The 16,470-nt window shown below is 36.2% G+C and overlaps 1 long non-coding RNA gene across 1 annotated transcript in view; it reads right to left on the bottom strand.

Annotated features, from left to right (window-relative positions):
- LOC124886465 overlaps positions 1-5,185 on the bottom strand; it is a 12,347-nt gene extending 7,162 nt beyond the window's left edge. Inside the window, exon 1 of the long non-coding RNA XR_007043712.1 lies at positions 4,533-5,185. This is a non-coding gene — a long non-coding RNA (uncharacterized LOC124886465). The remainder of the gene's footprint in view (positions 1-4,532) is intronic.
- Positions 5,186-16,470: the final 11,285 nt, after the last annotated feature.

The raw sequence follows: 16,470 nt of genomic DNA, 5'->3' as shown, positions 1-16,470 counted from the left end.
CATCAATATATATATATATATATATATATATATATATATATATTGATGATTTGATCCTTTGATGTGCCCTCCGATGGTATGGGACGCTATGATGGGTTCTTTATTTTATGCTGTCTTAGGTGTACTCTCCAGTGGTATGGGACGCCGTGATGGGTTCCTTTACTTATGCACTAGTTGGTGTATGGGCGCTGACTTTTTTTTTACTTGGGTTTGCTTGTGATTGTACTTGTGTGGCCTTACGATTTCGAATTATTTATTTCTTATATATGGCGATATTGGCATGCGTTGACGCCTTATATTATATTGTTATTCTGATGCTTAATACATGTTATGTACGCCGATATTGGCATGCATTACCATCTTATACTATATTGTGATTCTCATATTTCATACTTGTGATGTTTAGCAATATTAACAAGTGTTGGTACCTTAAGTTATATTGTTATTCCAAACTACTTACTTATTATATACAGTTATGATGGAGACGATTCAAGTTCGATTCTGTATCTTGACTTAGTTATGATTATCTTACACTTTATCATTCTTATATCATGATTGTGCTCAGTCGATCGATGATGCCTACTGAGTACCTGTTGTTTTGGTACTCATACTACACTTCTATACCTTTTCAGTACATACAGAGTAGTAGCTATTGTCGTTGATCGTGGTTCGTGCAGTGATTGATTCTCGAAGAAAGAGTAAGCGCTTGGAGTTTGAGTTGCTCGATTTCCTTCCATCTCATGTGTTCAGTCTAGATGTATTAAATATTCTAGACTTGGAGTGTATTAATACCATTAGTTTCTCTTGTACTAGCTCTATCAAGTTTTAGGATTGGTATCTTGTATGACAGTTTATTCTATCTAGGACTCTTGTATTTATAATGAATGTTCTAGAATTTTGCCTATATTGGGCCTTTCTAACCGGATTAACCCATTATGTTAGCTCCAGGTTATGATATTGGCTTACCTACTGGTGGGAATCGGTAGGTGCATCATGACTCATAAATTGGATTGTGAAAATTTCAGACTCACACAATGACCCGTAGCTTCTTGAAGGCAATTTTAACGAGATAGCTAGGCTCCATGGAAAAGTTTGGGGGTCAAAACCTATCTCAATCCAGAATTAGTAGGTTTTTGAACTTCTTAGATCATCGTGGTTTGATTGACCTAGGTTTTACTGAAAGTAAATTCACTTGGTCAAACCATAGGAGGCATAAAGGCATGATTCTGGAAAGACTTGACCGTGTAAACACTAATGTTGCTTGGCTCGAACTCTATTTTAATACATGTGTTAAGCATTTACCCGGTGTCCATTAGGACCATTGACTTCTCCTACTATAACTTACACCTCTTCTTCACCTCACAAATAAGCCTTTTCGCATGAAATCTATTTGGGTGTTTACCATCAATTTCTAGATCTGGTGCTTAAGGCTTGGAATGATATGTGCCACTCCCTATTTCATTCCATTTCTCACTTTCAAGACGAAGCTTCCATCTGGAACAAGTTTTTGGACTTATTTTCATCAAAAATAAAACACTCTTATCCAGACTTGGGGGCTTGCAAGCTTCAATTCATTACCCTACTAGTAGTTTCCTTTAAAACATTGAATGGGAGCTTCTCTGTGATTATCAAGGCATCCGCCAATAGGAAAATGATTTTTGAAAGCTCAAATCTCATTTCACTTGGTTAAATAATAGGGAACTGAATACTATGTTCTTTCATCTTTCAGTCTTAAATCGTAGGAGAAGAAATTGTGTTCTTTCCCTAAGAGACTGACTTGGTTGTTGGATAACGGATCTTAAAGGTCACATCATGCACTTCTATGAAGACTTATATACAACTGATCTATTTAACAGCCCGTTTTAACATTAATCTATACTATCTCATATGGTCTATCTCTCGTCCCATGCATTCTTGGATAGTTGTTTAACCTTGCATGAATTGCTTCTGGCAGTGCACTCATTCAAACCCTTCAAAGTGCATGGGGCCTGATGGCTTGCACCTCTACTTTTACTAAAATATATATAGTTGGTGGGTCTGTGTTGAATTTTTGTACTTTTATGTTCACCATTTAGGAGATTCCTCCTGCGATAAATAGGACCAATATTTGTTTGGTTCCTATGTCCTGTTCGGCAGCCTCGATAGGTCAATTTCGTCCTATAAATCTTTGTAATTCCATTTACAAAATCATTGCCAAAGTTCTGGTTAACCCTATTAAACCTCTCTTCTGCATCAATTGATAGGTCCAACCAATCCAGTTTTCTTGCTAGGTGGCACGCTTTTGATAGTGCTATTGTTGTACAGCAGATCCTTCACTCCTTTAAGAACACTAAGGGTTAAAAGAACTTCAAATTGCTTAAGATCGACTTTAAATATATTTTTTTTGGTCATCTTGAGTGGTCCTTTATACACGACACTCTTTTATTCTTCAACTTTTTAAGGAATTTGATAAAGTTGATCATGTCTTGTATTTTCTCTACTTCGGTGTCTATTTTGCTTAATGGTTTCCCCACCACTTTTTTCGCCCCTACTCGAGGTATTCGATAAGGTGACCCGTTATCGTCATACACTTTTATACAATGAATGGGATGACTTTCAAGAAGGATTGATGTGGCAGTCGACTACCTCCTTTGCACCTCCTCCCTCTTAAAGTTGCTCTGTGAGGGCCTCTTATCTCCTACCTATTTTTTATGGATGATGTCATCCTTTGTGGGGAAATTACACTTACAACTTACGTAAATATATTTACCATCATGGCTCACTTCTCCTTTGTATCGAGCTAAAGAAATAATTTTAACAGGTCAAGAATTTTCTTTTCCACAAATACCTCTACTATGAATAAATCAATTACGCAGGAAGCTCTTGCCATCAGGGAAGGAGACAAATTTTGGAAGTACTTGGTCTACCCAATTACGGGTAGCAAGCCTCGTAAAGAGGATTTCTAATTTCTATTGGATAACTTTAAACATAGGGTGGCAAGGTGGAAGGCAAACTTGCTATCCTCAGTTGGTATAAAAGTGCTCTACGTTAAATGCTCACCCGACTCATATCATGCAGATTCTTTAGCTTCTTGCTAATATAATTCACAAGATAGATCAGTACGAACTTAATTTCTATTGGGGTTTTACTCTAGCCCACAAGAAAGTCCATCTTGTTAGCTAGGCCACTTCACACCAAAAATAAAGCTATTCAATCTTCAACGACCTAGAGACTCTTCCATTACAATGATACCCTTTGGGATAGTGTGATGCAAATAAATATCCACACCATTGAGCCCGTAATCCGGCTCACTATAGGCCTTTTGTCCTAGGTTCCTTCATTTGGAAAAATCTCAAGCGGGGTTGTGCTTATTGTCAGCATAGAATTAAGTGGCAACAAGGTAGTGATGATTTTATCAACTTCTTTCACCCCTCCCGGATCAGGCCTAAACTCATGCTTCAAAATCTCATCCATGGTCCTCTTTATCGAGATGAGGATTGTCACACCCATTTTTTACCAAAAAAAATATTGATTTTAAGTTCGAAAAGGGTTTTTATTTATTTAAGTGATAAAGATGAAAATTTTATTTTGAAAAGGATCTTTTGCAATTAAGTTCAGAATCGCCACTTGACATAAATCGAGTGTGCCAAGTCGCCTTTGAAAATCTTTTTTCAAAATAGTTTGACTCTAAAACTGATATGTAAACAGAGATTCCGACTAAGTAATTTTGTTGAGCGAAGGGAAGGTGTTAGGCACCCCTCGATCTCGTGGTTCGACCAAGGTCGCTCTGTAGAGTGTATCCGCTAGCATGACACTATAGAATGCATAAACCAAACAAAACACACAAACCAAGCAAACAAACAAATCAAAGAAAAATTCAAAACCAAAATAATGTCCAGTCCGAATTTTACAGTCTCAAAAATAGAAAAATACGAAAATGTAAATCCTCTTCTAAACTAATTCTAGATTATGCTCTACCCAATGCCTCGGACCTTCATCACCAACGTCCTCCGGGTACAAGATATTTTGAGGCATTCCCCGATGAATAAATACAAATGACCTCAGGACATTCCCCGACTAAATGAATACATTTTTAAGTGCGAGAAAATAAAATCATTCAATAAAATTTCAAACATTCGACAAAACCACGAGTCCTAAACTTTACCTACCCAACCTATGTTTGCCTATCTGTTTCAACCTATCATGATACTATTGCGTTTAAATATATCAATTCTTATTTCGAATTAAATTATCAACAATGAATCAAAATCACCAGCATTCATCTTTATCAATTTTCAATTCCCGCCCCCAAATTTCATTTTTCGATCAATGATTAACTTAACTCTTCAACTACCAATTCAGTTTTCCAAATCAGAATTCAAACCAACGGCGTACACACAATGATAATTACAGCATGATAAACACACAAATTTTCACATGAACAATATCAAACATCAATCAAATCACCTAATCTCAATCATCAAACACATAAGCATCAACGGCAATTTACCAAATTTAAGATAAAATAAAGGAAAATAGTTGAAGAATTGAACCTTAAAGCCGCTTTCAATTGAAATGATCCTTTTGACTAGAACCACGACCGAAATTCCAAATCAAACCTCAATAAACGAACAAACCCGACTTTGATTTGACCTTTTGTTTTATTTTTGCTAATCTGAAACCAAAATTGAGAAACACAAAGGACCCGTACACATTTTTTATGCAACTTTGCCGGAAACCAATTCAGAAGGCCGTTTTGTTGGTGATTTGGCGTGGATGGTTTCAAATGCAATTGCGGTGGTTGGGCCGGATGATTTCGGTATTTTTTGGTAGGGAGGTTTCAACAGGGGAGGGTTTTAAGCCGTTTGGTAGCCGGTGAAATTAGCGATTCCGTCACAAGCTTTGTCGAAAAACATTTTCTCCGATTCTATTCACCCCTTTTTTTCAACTGATCACTCTATCCCTCGTCTGTATTTCTCAATTCTGATCAGTCTCTCTAAGCTTTCTCTCCATCTATTTTGCTCTCTAATCTCTCGATCGATAATTGTATGTATATTGATGGCTATGTGCGTCTGTCTATGAGTTTCTATGATTGTTATTTGTGAGTGGAAAAAATGGAGTGGTGTCTTGTGTCCAAAAAAATGGAATTCTCCCCTCTATTGTGGGAATCTGTTGCCCTCTCTATATGTGTGAATCTGGTGGGTTTGTTAGTGAGATAGGGACCATATGGGTAAGGTAGAGGTAGGGGTAGGGTACTTGGGGTATGTGGGGGTACGGGGTGAGGTGGTGATGTGTCAAAATTTGAAATTGGGATTACGTGAGAATTTAGGAATAAAATTTGTTTAGAGTTGGTTATTATTTTGTCATTTTGTGGAAAAATTATGAAATGGGGTTAGGGTACATGGTAAGACGGTGTAAATAATAAAAATAATTTTAGAGGGACAAAATTATGTGTCTACATCATACCCCTTTTGGATATAAACACAAAGTATTTTTAGATAAAAGTAGACAACGAGACAGAATTTTGTCCCGCTTGTTATTCAAAAGAAGAAAACAGAAGGAAGGAGGGCAACCGAGTTTTGACTTAGGACATCCTACCTACCCAAGTTATGATGGAATCAAATCACAAGTATCTCAAAGGGTTGGAAGGAGAGGGACTATACCGAATTGAAGAGTCGAGTGAGGTCCACTCGAGGTTTCGATCCGCGGCTTTAATATTACATAAAAAATGAAAATTACAAGTTATAACATAAATAAAATTACAAAAATCCTATCTATGCTGCTTCTTTTGGACTCTTGACTTGAGTTTCATCACCCCGCTCTCCAGGTGGGCTCCTGACTTGCAATTTCATCACCTTGTTGCTTGGCTTTCAATTTCTTCACCTTGTTGCTTGACTTTTTATTTCATCGCCCTGTTCTTCAGGCGGGTTCTTGACTTGCCATTTCATCTTTTTGTTACTTAGATTTCAATTTCTTCACCCTGTTCTTCAGACGGACTCCTGAATTGTTATTTCTTCAGTCTGTTTACTTTCAATTTCTTTACCTTGTTGTTGACTTTCAACTTCTTCACCCTGTTTTTTAAGCGGACTCCTGAAATCACATCAAAATTAGAAAGAAAATTATTACAAACAAAGATTATTATAAAGAGAGATTTCATTTGCCAGAAAAGTAAAGTTCCAAACAACAGGAATTAGTTTTTTTTGCCCCAGTTTATCATCAGAGGACATTTGTGAAAGTTATATCATAACTACTTGAAAAACTCAAACAAGGAAATGCATCTTCTAGGGATTAATTGGAATGATTCGACTAGAAAGTACATTTTCTATGAGTCAAAGGGAATAGCTCGACTAGAAAGTACATTTTATAGGAATCAAGGGAACTGACTCGACTAGGAAGTACATCTTCTAGGAATCAAGGGGATTGACTCGACCAAAAAGTACATCTTCTAGGAATCAAGGGGACTGACTCGACCAGGAAGTACATCTTCTAGGAATCAAGGGGAATGACTCGACCAAGAAGTACATCTTCTTGGAATCAAGGGGACTGACTCGACCAGGAAGTACATCTTTTAGTAATCAAGGGGACTGACTCGACCAGGAAGTACATCTTCTAGGAATAAAGGGGAATGACTCAACCAAGAAGTACATCTTCTTGGAATCAAGGGGACTGACTCGACTAGGAAGTACATCTTTAGGAATCAAGGGGAATGACTCGACCAGGAAGTATATCTTCTAGGAATTAAGGGGACTGACTCGACTAGGAAGTATATCTTCTAGAAATCAAGGGGACTGACTTGACCAGGAAGTATATCTTCTAGGAATCAAGGGGACTAACTCGACTAGGAAGTACATCTTCTAGAAATCAAGGGGAATGACTCGACCATAAAGTACATTTTCTAGGATCAAGGGGAATGACATGACTAGGAAGTACATCTTCTAGGAATCAATGGGAATGACTCAACCAGAAAGTACATCTTCTAGGAATCAAGGGGGCTGACTCAACTAGGAGGTACATCTTCTAGGAATCAAGGGGAACGAATCGACTGGAAGGTACGTCTTCTATAAGTCAAGGGGAACGAATCGATAGGAAGAAATGTCTTCTAGGGGTCAAGGGGAACGACTCGACCGGAAGGTATGTCTTCTAGGAGTGGAGGTTAAATTTACGAAGTGTATCACCTACAATTATAAAATAAAATACCTAGACAAGGAAGTGTGACTCCGAGGAACATAGAATGATGAATTTTACCATGATTTGATTATCAAACCTGTGCAGCAACATTGTTTTCTATATTTGTAGAAGTGGGGCATTGCAATCCTTAATATTTATGCTCTGAAGTCCTTGATTTGAAGGTAACATGTTTCTGTTTCATCAAAGAAAACTTGTGAGTTTAAACATGGTGGCTGATTTGTGGCTTTGGCTTTCGCAGCAAACGCTCTTGCCCTCGTCATATTTAACCTTTATTCCAACTATTATCATATATCATTAATTTTTTGCATCATTGACCCAAACTCAGGTTACTAAGAGTGACTCTGAAACAAACACAGTATCTCTACTTTGCCAGGCTTCTCAGATAAACCCTTTGAACCTTGGCATTTTCATGAGTTCCCCAACTTGTCTGTTGACAAAATTTATGCATGCCTTACTTTGGCTCACAATCATGTCTCTTTTATGTGTTGGCCTTTTTCTTGCTTTATGCAATTGAAAAAGTTGGTAGCCAGTTTTGAGATTTTTTTCCACTTGTTTTGACAAGGACTTGACTCAAAGACACGAGAAAAATGATAACAATTGTATAACTGACTCAAGAAAATAGAAATAGAAACATAGAGAAGAAAGAAAATACAATAAATGTCCCCACTAAAACAGAGAAAAGAAAAATTTAACTGAAAATGGCAGTCAACCCTAATGATTATGACACGCCTTTTAGATTAAGCTGTCTGATCTTCATTCAAACTTTCTACCAATTGTTCTTGAGTTAATGGCTCTGAAACTGAGTTTCTTCCTTGGGCCAATTGCATTCGGAGACCTCATTCAACTAGCGACGCCTCGAAGGATTTTCACCAACAAGACTCTCTCATTTTCTTTTTCTCACCTTACCAGTGCCTTAGGGTATCTGAGAGGATTTTCATCAATAAGACTCTCTCATTTTTATTTCTCTTAACTTACCATCGCCTTACGGTGCCCGTGAGGATTTTCACCAATAAGACTCTCATTTTTATTTCTCTCAACTTACCATTGCCTTATGGTGCCCGTGAGGGTTTTCACCAATAAAACTCTCTCATTTTATTTCTCTCTTGATTTTTTTTGCTGAGGAAGACAAGTAGTTCCCAAAATGCGTCATCATATACATTTGCATGCTTAGTTATAACATTCTCAAAGATTGATCTGAAGGTCTTTCTTTGGTTGTAACTTGGCTTTTGAATAAGGTCAGAAAGAAAGGATGGCATGAGTCCCAAATGACACTTGAAGTGGGGTAGGACTTACAACTTTTGGAATTGACTCAAACAATGGGGATTAACTCATGCCCCCGTTTCTTTTGACTGGGCAATTATAAATTTTTATTTTGTTGGACCGAGCACAAAGTAGGGCAGCCTACATATCTCACCCCCGAGAGAGAAGAATCAGGTCACATGTAGTTCTGACAACTTGTTCTTTTGCTTGATTATGATTTTTTTCCTTTTATTGGATCCTTTTCTCTTTTAGACCCTTTTTGACTCTTTTTTCTTGATACTCTTCTCTTTTCTTTCTTTTTGACACACTTTATTTTTTTTTCTTTTTTTTCTATTTTGAATTTTTTCTGACTCTATTATTTTGTTTGACACTTTTCTTTTGAGCTTTGTTGACTCTATCTTGATTCTAAAAGAGGAGTATGAAAGAAAATAGAACTAAAACTCAAATGGGGTAAACAAAGGATGACACAATGTTTGGATAGCAGAATAAAATGCCTTCATCATATCAATCCTTAAGAATGCTAGTACATAGCATGCAATATGAAAGTGCACGATCAATTCACTTATGACATGTTTTACAACAATAACTTGCCCTGAGCATGTATATCACTTCTTCTTCCGCTCTTGTTAAATGTACACCTATTGTTGTATACACCTCATATCGAATGACTCATATTTTAGTGGATTTGATTTCCTTTATGTTCCTCTTGACATAAGATAACGCATCCAACGTTTGACCTAATTGAGGCATGCCTTTCAATTGATAACCAAGTTATTCTTGTGATTCTTAAAATAATTTTCTTAATTTTCAAAGAAGGCTTCAACTTGTCACCAAATGCCTCAGCGCTCTACCTATTTTCTCATTTTTCTTTAGACCTCTGATTCAAAGTTCATGCTTAAAACTGGACTTTAACATCTGGCTGAAATTCCACAGGAATGTCATATCACTAGAACCAACATAAAATGTATTTTTTAAAGAAAAAAAACAAACAACATATATTTAAAACACAAAGGAAAAAGGGACACTCCATTTAGTTAAAATGAAAAATAGAAGGGTTTGAACATAAACGACAAAGGGACAAAACAAGATAGATCCCGAACTACAACCCTGAAATAATTCGGATAACAGAAAAAAAAACTACCAAACATCCATCCTAGCAGGAAGAAGAGTAATTTTTCAATTACTGAGCTTGACATCTTAGCCACTGGTTTGCATATCAACATGACTAAAGCTTTTCTCACTGTCAATGGTCTGCACCATAATTGATTTATCTTGAATCATCTTTTCTATTTCTCGTTTCAAATCCCAACCATCTTCAATGTTGTGACCCTGAACATCAGAATGATATGCACATCGTACATTAGAATCAAAATTTCTTGAATGCGGGTCGGGAGTATACCCAAGGAGAGGAGTGATCATGCCCAGCTCTCTCAATCTATGGATACAACTCCCCAATTGGTGTAGAATTATCCTTTGACTTCCTCCTCTTTGCTAACTCTGACCTCGGTTAAAACTTGGACTTAGAAGTTCCTTGGTAAATATGTGGGGGTCGAGGACGATGTTGAAGGACCGGTGCACGCCATTATGGATAAGAAGGAAATGAGTATACTGTTATGTATTGTTCAAGGGATATTGAGGAACTGGAATAGAATATTTTAGATTTTGCACAGAGGAACCTTGTTGCAGGTGAGCATGTGGATTTGACGTGTAAGCTCGAGATTGAGACTGATAATATTGTTGAGTTAAACCTCTCGAGCTTTGTTTTTCCCCTGGAACGACAATAGGTATGCTTTCCTTCTTCTTTCTTTCAGCCCCTCTCAACTGATAGCAATATCGTTTTGAGTGTTTTACAAAATCCTCGTACCCATCATGTTCCTAAAATTCTGATACCTCAGAGCTAGGAGGGAGTTTAACATTTGAAGATATGCCCCAGTCCTTATATGAAACATCTTCATAATTCACAAGTCCCAGGGAATTTTTTACAAACCTTTCTGCACTCTTCATTTTCCCAGCCATTTTCTCTTGTTCTTTAGCAGATTGGGGAAGCACAAATGTTGGGTTAATAGCCAAAGTGGGGGCCTCAGTAGAAGGTTGAGCAACAAAAGCATAGACGGTATGTAATGCTGTGAATGTGGTTGGCTTATACTGAGGAGCTAAAGAAAAAGTGGTGGAAGTATTGGGATGCATTTGATGTAGAATGATTCTAAGGCATGCTGTGGTGCATCAAAAACATGAGGAAACTGAATTTCCAGTTATGATAGAAAAATCAAGGGATTTGCATGGTTAATAGTGGAAAATGGAGGAGGAGGCAACCCACTGGCCCAAGCTCGGTCCGTTTCTGTCATTTGTTGTCTTAGTCACAAAATCTCTTGCTTTAAACTCTTTGTCTATATCCTTGTTGGACACAACTTACTCTTCCTTGTGATATGGGGATCAGCCAGGATGCCATAAATCAACCACCTTAAACTAACTTAACAAGAGACAACAAAGAAGTTAGAATGCAACACTTTTCAAAAACTCTTTTGCTTCTTTTTTTTTAAAAGATCACTGAATCCAAGAAGGGCGTCCAGGTATCTCACCCCCGAGAGGAGAGAATCAAGTGTGCGTAGTTCGTGAAGTTTTGGCACAACATGGCCAATCAAACTCTCTTTTTTTTTTTTTTTTGAAACTTTGAGAAGAAAAGAAAATAACAAATTGTCAAAAGAATTGATGAAAATCTTTTTTTTGAATTTCTTATCTTTAAACTGCCTTAAACAAAATGAAACATATGATTATCAAAGAAAAATCTTTTTGGGTTTTCGATTTTGAATTTCATATGAAAATGAAACTTGAACCTATTAAAGGAATTTTTTTTTAGTTTCCTTTTAATGATGTATATGAAACACCTACTCTAAATGAAGAGTGAAGAAAGATATTTTTGAATTCTTGAAATAAGATCACTGAACCCTAGAAGGGCTGCCTACGTATCTCACTCCCGAAAAAGGAGAATCAGGTGCGCATAGTTTGTCCAGATTGGATAATTAAGGATTAAACAACAAACTGAACCTTGACTTAAAAGACATGACCAAAGACAGATGATGACAAACATCATAAAATCTTTTTTGACTTTTTAATTTGACACTTCACACAAAAATGACACCAACAATTATGAAGAAAAAATCTTTCTGGTATTTTCGTTATATGAAATGTACAAAACTTCTATCATCTTTTTGAATTTTCTTTATAAAAAGCTCCTATTAAAAAAAAAATTAAAATTTTTGAATTATGAATACTTGCTAAAGGAGACAAAGGCAAAATCTTTCTGATGTTATTTTTTGAGTAAATGAATGTAAAGGGCAAAAAATCTTTTTGAATTTTTGAATTGTGAAAAACAAAAGCTATAAGGAACATTAAAAAAAACTACGAAACTCTATCTTTTTCTTTTTTTTTCCTTGCTTAAACACACGCTTCTTTAATTTTAACACATGCTTTCCCCAAATCAATTTGTCAAATGACCATGTTGCCCTCAAAGATGCAACAATTAACTCATAAGGATGCTTTAGGGGTGAGTTTCCTACGAAGAACCAAATAGGTCCCGCTAGGTCTCAATATGATGCAGATAAGCATGACCTAAAGGCTGACCTAGGTTGGGATCCACTAATAAGGCTGTTCGGGGGTGCATATGATCGATAATGGCTGCAATTGCTTTCCACCTACTCCATAATCCAACGGATCCCCCTCCTAAAATAAGAGTGACACAACTAGATTTCGTATACACAAAGTGTATTTCGAGACTTGTTGTAGAAAAAATTAACTCGGGTTAATGCATATGATGTCAGATATAAAGTGGTACAATATAAAGGAAAACTGTAAATACGTTGCACATATGCATCCAACAATGATAAAACAATAACACAAACAAAATGTCTATACACTCATAGTGCCAAACTAAGCCGATACAACTCGAAAAATAAGGTCGAATTCTAAAAAATCCCCAGCAGAATCGCCAGAACTCTCACACCCCTTTTTTAACCAAAAAAGGAATTGATTTTAAGTTCGAAAAAGGGTTTTTATTTATTTAAGTGACAAAGATAAAGATTTGGTTGCGAAAAGGATCTTTTGCAATTAAGTTCAGAGTCGTCACTTGACATAAATCGGGTGTGCCAAGTCACCTTTGAAAATTCTTTTTTTAAAACAGTTTGATTCTAAAACTGATCTGCGGACAGAGATTCTGACTAAGAAATTTTGTTGACCGATGGAAAGGTATTAGGCATCCCTCGAGCCCGTGGTTCGATTACGTTCACTCCGTAGAGTATATCTGCTAGCATGACACTATAGAATGCATAAACCAAACAAAACACACAAACCAAGAAAATAAACAAGTCAAACAAAATTCAAACTAAAATAATGCCCAGTCCGAATTATATAGTCCCGAAAAAATAGAAAAATATGGAAATGTAAATCCTATTCTAAACTAATTCTAGATTATGCTCTACCCGATGCCTTGGGCCTTCATCACGAACGTCCTTCGGGTACAAGATACTTCGGGGCAATCCCCAGTGAATAAATTCAAATGACCTCGGGACATTCCCCGACTAAATGAAAATATTTTTCAGTGCGAGAAAATAAAACCAGTCAACAAAATTTCAAACATTTGACAAAATCATGAGTCCTAAACTTTACCTACCCAACCTACGTTTGCCTATCCGCTTCAACCCATCATGATATTATTGTGTTTAACAACATCAATACTAATTCCGAATTAAATAATCAACAATGAATCAAAATCACCAACATTCATCTTTATCAATTTTCAATTTTCACCCCCAAATTCCATTTTTCGTTCAATGATTAACTTAATTCTTCAACTACTAATTCAATTTTCCAAATCAAAATTCAAATCAACAGCGTACACACAATGATAATTAAAGCATGATAAACACACAAATTTTCACATGAACAACATCAAACATCAACTAAATCACCTAATCTCAATTATCAAACACATAAGCATCAACGTCAATTTACCAAATTTAAGATAAAATGAAGGAAAATAGTTGAAGAATTGAACCTTAACGTCGCTTTCAATTGAAATGATCCTTTTGACTAGAACCACGATCGGAATCCCGAATCAAACCTCGACAAACGAACAAACCCGGCTTTGATTTAACTCTTTTGTTCTATTTTTGCTAATCAAAAACCAAAATTGAGAAACACAGAGGACCCGTATATATTTTTTTATGAAACTGGAAATTAATTTAGAAGGCCGTTTTTTTGTGATTTGGTGCGGCTGGTTTCAGATGCAATTGTGGTGGTTGGGCCGGCTGATTTCGGCATTTTTCGGTGGGAAAGTTTCAACGGGGGAGGATTTAAGTTGTTTGGTCGCTGGTGGAATTATCGATTCCATCACAAGTTTTTTCGGAAAAACGTTTTCTCCAATTCCATTCACCCCTGTTTTCCAACTGTTCACTCTGTCCCTCGTCTGTATTTCTCAATTCCAATCAATCTCTCTGAGCTTTCTCTCCACTAATTTGTTCCCTAATCTCTCTATCAGCTCCTACCAATTTCTACTCGTTCCCTCTCTCGATCAGCTCCCACCATGCCACTGTTTACATGTTTGGTTTAGTTCATAAAGTGACTTAACAAGTTCACATCTTCTTTTCTTTACCTGGAACCACAAACCCTCAGGTTGTTCCATGTAAATTTCTTCCTCTAATTATCCATTTAGGAATGTTGTTTTCATATCCATTTTATGGATTTCAAGACCATATACCGCCGCCAAGACAATTAACATCTGAATTGATGTTGTCCTTATTACTGGCGAGTATGTATCAAAGTAATCAAGGCTTTCTTTATGTTTGAAGCCTTTTACTACAAATCTTGACTTATATTTGTCAATAGTACCATCCTCTTTCATTTTTCTTTTGAAGATCCATTTAAAACCTAAAGGTTTATTTTCTGGAGAATGATCAACCAACTTCTACGTATGGTTGCTTACGATTGAATCAATCTCACTATTGACAGTCTCTTTCTAAAAGGATGAGTCTGAAGATGGTATCGCTTCTTTAAATGTTTGGGGCTCATTGTCTAAGAGAAATGTTACAAAATCTTATTCAAACGAAGTTAACGTTCTTTGACGTGTTCTACGTCTTGGATTCTCGTCATTATATACAACCTAACTTGGTTCATCTCGAGATCGTTTAGATCCCTCCACAAGACTGTTCATGTCTAGTTTTATACGGATAAATGTGTTCAAAGAATTCAGCATTATCTGATTCAATTACCGTATTTTCAGTGATATCCGGATGTTCGGATTTATGAACCAAAAACTAACATGCTTTACTACTTTTAGCATATTCTATAAACACACAGTCCATGTCTTAGGTCCTATTTTCACCCTTTTAGGCATAGAAAATTGAACTTTCGCTAGACACCCCCACACTTTAAAATATTTCAAGTTGGGTTTCCTTCCTTTTCATTTTTCATATGGAATTAATTGTGTCTTGCTATGGGGCACTCTATTGAGTATTTAGTTAGCTGTAAGGATAGCTTCCCCCCACAAGTTTTTGCGATAAACCTGAACTTATAGTAAGACATTCATCATTTTCTTTAAGGTTCAATTTTTTCCTGTTGGTAATTCCATTAGATTGAGGTGAATACGGGGTCGTAGTTTGATGGACAATTTCATTCTCTACACATATTTTCGCAAAGAGAGATTCATATTTTACGCCTCTATCACTTCTTATCATTTTTATATTTTTCTCTAACTGATTTTCAACTTCTGTTTTATATTGCCTAAACGTATCTATTATTGCATCCTTATTGTTTATCAAATAGACATAACAGCATCTAGTGCAATCGTCAATAAAAGTTATAAAATACTTTTTTCCACCACGAGTTGGTATAACTTCATGTCACAATGTCAGTGTGGAGTAAGTCTAAGAGATTGAAATTCCTTTCAACGGACTTATACGGATGCATAATATACTTTGATTCCACACACGTTTGACATTTTGATTTATTGCACTCAAAATTTGGCAAAACTTCTAAGTTAATCAATTTTCGCAATGTTTTGTAATTGACATGTCCTAATCGTTCATGCCACGAATCATTAGACTCAAGCAAGTAAGAAAAAATGGAACTTTTATTGATTTCAACATTCATTACATTCATTTTGAATAGGCCCTCAATGAGGTAGCCTTTTCCTACATACATTTCTCCGTTGTTAAGTATAATTTTTCTGGAAACAAATACATATTTGAATCCATTTTTATCAAAAAGTGATACAGAAATCAAGTTCTTCCTTAACTCCGGTACATATAGGACATTGTTCAAAGTCAATACTTTGCCTGATGTCATTTTTAGGCTGACTTTTCCTATTCCTTCAACTTTTGTAGTTGCGGAGTTTGCCATATATATATTCTCTTCGCCTTGAACTGGAGAAAATGTAGCAAACAACTCTTTATTTGCACAAACGTGATGGGTGGCATAGGAATCCATCCATTATTCTTGAAAATTTCCCACCAAGTTACATTCAGATAGCATGGCACACAGATCGTTCATTTCGTTCTTAGATTTAACCATATTTTCTTGGTCCTTCTTTTTGCCTGTCTTTGGGACACGACAATCTGTTGACTTGTGGCCAATCTTGCCACAATTAAAGCATTTTTTTCTTAAATTTCTTCTTAGGTTTATTGCTTTCTTGTCCAGCTTTCTTTCATTTTTTTTGAGTTGTTGTGATCGTTTTCTACAATGTTTGCTCCACTCATTACAGAATTTTCTTTCAATCTTCTTTCCGTGGCTTTGTTGTCTTCTTCAATGCGCAGTCACACTATAAGATCTTTGACTGTCATCTCCTTTTGTTTATGTTTCAAGTAGTTCTTGAAGTCCTTCCACATAGGTGACAACTTCTCTATTATTGCCGCAACTTGAAACGCCACATTCACAACCAAACCTACAATTAAGTTTATGTGAACATTAAAAATATTTTAAACATGGTCAACTAAGGTATTTTCCAAACTCATACCTTCCGCAAGGAGATCGTGGATGATAACTTGCAGTTCC

Source organism: Capsicum annuum, chromosome 1, assembly GCF_002878395.1.
Source record: "Capsicum annuum cultivar UCD-10X-F1 chromosome 1, UCD10Xv1.1, whole genome shotgun sequence".
Taxonomy (NCBI): Eukaryota; Viridiplantae; Streptophyta; class Magnoliopsida; order Solanales; family Solanaceae; genus Capsicum; species Capsicum annuum.
Note: the sequence above shows the minus strand (reverse complement) of the source record. Positions and strands in the feature narration are given on the sequence as shown.